Consider the following 3,645-nt stretch of genomic DNA (forward strand, 5'->3'; position numbering starts at 1 on the left):
TATTAGTTAAAAGTTATCCAATATACTTTATTGTCTTTTCTGTATGTCTTAGTAACAGTTTCCATGGTTTCACATTTCCAACTGACTTTACACAACCAGTTACTTCTACCCTCTTGCTACTATCAATTTAAAATTGCACAAAAAATTATAATATGTTTTTCTAAAACATGAAAATATGGTTCTTCTAGAATTTTCTCAAAATACATTCATTAAAATGTTTGCAGCCATGTAGCGGGTCTTTTTCAGGGCATCTAACATGGAATTTATGTTAATTTATCCTTAAGCCTAAGTTATCTGTTTCATCAATATATAATTCATCACAATTTGCACATTCTAAAAGATATATTACGTTCTTATAATTGTAATTAAATTTCATAAAAAATAAAATTTCTTTTTTATTGTAAATTACATAAAACAAAGTTGTTTTTTTTTATATTTCACAACTGAAAATACCTTCTTTGGAAAAACCTTTCTTTAGGTTTGTTCAATAATCTTTACGTATTTTTAGGTTGTCTCCTTGATAAAATAATTTTAATACATCTTTCAATTTTTTATCTACTATTTGTAGTTTAAAGAAGAAGAAATTAATAAAGGAAAGAAAAAGATAGGATATTCTGATATTCCAGTGTTTTGTTATTTGTATCCACAGGTGAATCTGGTTGGTGTTTTATATATTAAAAATAATTTTATGAAGAGCTTGTCAAATTAAAATATATATATTTACCGCATAACAAGTCCCACGGTGGGGATTTGGATATAGGCCTTTGTAAAGCTTTTCGCTAACGAAAACTAACAGCAAACAGATAAACAAGTAAAGATGCTTATAAACAAACCTCATTTGTTTCTTTTAAGCACTATGTTTCGCTAAGTTTATCTAGCATCAAATAGATATGGAACTGTCTGAATCTAGCAGTGAGAAGAGGTCGTAACAATTTTTAAGCGGCCCTGCCAAACACTGGAACTTTGGCAATAAGTAAATAAAGAGATGGACAAGTAATCTTTGTATTCCATACATGTAAACATTTTACTTTTCCTTCCCGCACGGTGTATGGGCCCGAGAGGAGGGGGCTAGTTATACCGTATTAATTATTCATATGTTTGAATTAACCTACGTCAGTGACGGAACTGTGGCATTTCAGTGTCTGGCTTCTTACACGGACAAGGATAATGTTAGAATTTTCAAGTCTAGCTACTTGCACTTTTCTCTGGTTACATAACATAGATTAAATTGTTAGAATTGCACTTATTTATAATTCAAGATAAAATTTTGCATTACAGAGGGGATGGATTATACCCCACCGCCGGGTGTCCAATTTGTGCACATAACAAAAATCTAAGGGAAGTTGTAATTACGTTAGTTTGACATTTTAATCAGCTCTATGTAAATCTGTTATCCACAGAAACAAACAAGCTGTGAACAGAATCACACAACACTTCAAACTTTTATGTGTTACAATATTAGAATGATAATACGTCATTAAACAATAATATATATTAGAATGTTCTACGCTATGAGACTTTTGACGTCAAATGAAAAATATATTAGGTAACTATATATATATATACACTAACCTGTACCAGTAATTTAATATTGCAACAGTAACCTCTAGTTATCCAATCAGGGATAATGAATCAGGTTTTGACAGGTAGCCACTATTTTCCTTTGTTGTCGTCATCACTTCACGCGGGCCGTTCAATATTCTTCAGTTGAGGAGGGACGTCCATAGTTGGAAAGAGGGGAATAAAAGTTTTTGATTCCCACATGTCAAATACGTGTAAATATAAATCGGTAGCGGTAACTTACGAAAATTCAAGGTTTAGGGAATACACGTTTTGTTTTCGTGGTGGAAATCGTCGAGCGATACTTGATTTTGGATTGAAATTTGCTAGGCCTACTGGCAGCATTAAAGAATAGAAGAAAAATCGAAACTAATGAAGTATTTGTATTTTTCTTCTCCCTTCTATACGAAAGTCAGTGTATACAGGGTGGGGCATAAGTGACCAGACAACTATAACATTTATAACTGTTATACGGAAACAAACAATAATTAAATTAATAATGGTTGGAGACGGTTTGAATGGGTAATGAAGAAAAACTTCAATACAAGTTTAACATAACAGCAAATGTACAACGTTTCGACAAGGTTTTGATGATGACAAAACTGACATCTATATCTCCATAATAAATATAATTTTATAATTAAAAATTAATCCAACAGTTTGAAGTTTCAGCTACTTAATAAAATCAGTCGTATACGGAAAGTTTTAGTTAATAAAACCTTAAATTCGTGAAATGTAACCATTCTTCTAATGAATGCTAAAAATTTCTTTTTGAAAAAGCAAAACATAGTTAATATACGAAATTCAAAATACACTAACTGTAATTGACGTATGGTAAACAAAAAAAAATAATAAAAAATATTAATAGAGGGAGATTTTTATTACAGGCCGTGAGTGGATGTTTATTGTTTGTTTTAGGGTAAAATCGAGCATATTCAAGTTTTATTACTGAAAGTTTTTTTATTTACTATAATAATATAACAATTATTAGGTTTTGATGCAATATGAAGTCATCAAGTATTTAATTTAATAATGTATACCTTACGTAATACTACATCAAAATTATTAATTCATATTTAATAATAATTAAACTGTGATCCATTACAATAGTGGGCTTGTGAGTGTGGTCACTGCCCGGAAAAATCCAAATTTATTTTTTATTTGAAACATTTTTCCATTTATGATAAAATATTCTTTCTTTTATATTATGATTGAACGAGAAATATATCAAAGTAATAACACCAAAACTGACCTTGCAATGTATGATACCATATATTACAATCCATCAGTCTGTAAGTATTCCTGTTGTAAACAATACGTTGCCCTCCCTCCCCTATGGGGTTTGTTTAGATCACGATGTAAAGAAAATCTTGACAATGCAATTTTCTCGACGTACAGTAGTAATAAATCATAAGTACGTGTTCTCATATATAAACATCATTAAACTTCTTTTAATTAACAATAACTTAAAAGTGTAACTCTAAACAAATATTTATCTCTGCCGTAACTCTTGTTTTAAAAGAAAACAACCTTGGAAGTTATAAGCGATCGTAGTTTACTATAATCAGACTCACAGTGACCTCGGACGGGTTACGTTTACAGTTAGATTATAGTTCTAAACAATGTCTAAAAGAAACGCCTGTGGTAATTTGCTAAACACGTTCGGCTGTTTTATTAAATATGTTTGCACATTTTTATCTACTCACAAAAATAAATAAATAAAACTGTTAACGATTCAGCACAATCAAAACTCTGACATATAACAAACACATTAGTTGCTGGCAGGGGTTAAAATTGGTGCGGGGACTCTTCCGCCTCACAAGAATTAAAGCTTGGAAGAAAAAGTGACAAAATAATATAACTGAAAGGTTATACGGTTAGATATTACGTATCATGTTCACCACAAAAACATGAAATGTTAATGTTATAATTACCGAAATATTTAATATAAAATGCTATACTGAGATACCACAATGTTAGTGTTATAAGTACCCAAATATTTAATATAAAATGCTATACTGAGATACCACAATGTTAGTGTTATAAGTACCCAAATATTTAATATAAAATGCTATACTGAGATAC

The sequence above is a fragment of the Limulus polyphemus genome, unplaced genomic scaffold, assembly GCF_000517525.1.
Source record: "Limulus polyphemus unplaced genomic scaffold, Limulus_polyphemus-2.1.2 Scaffold2849, whole genome shotgun sequence".
Classification (NCBI taxonomy): Eukaryota; Metazoa; Arthropoda; class Merostomata; order Xiphosura; family Limulidae; genus Limulus; species Limulus polyphemus.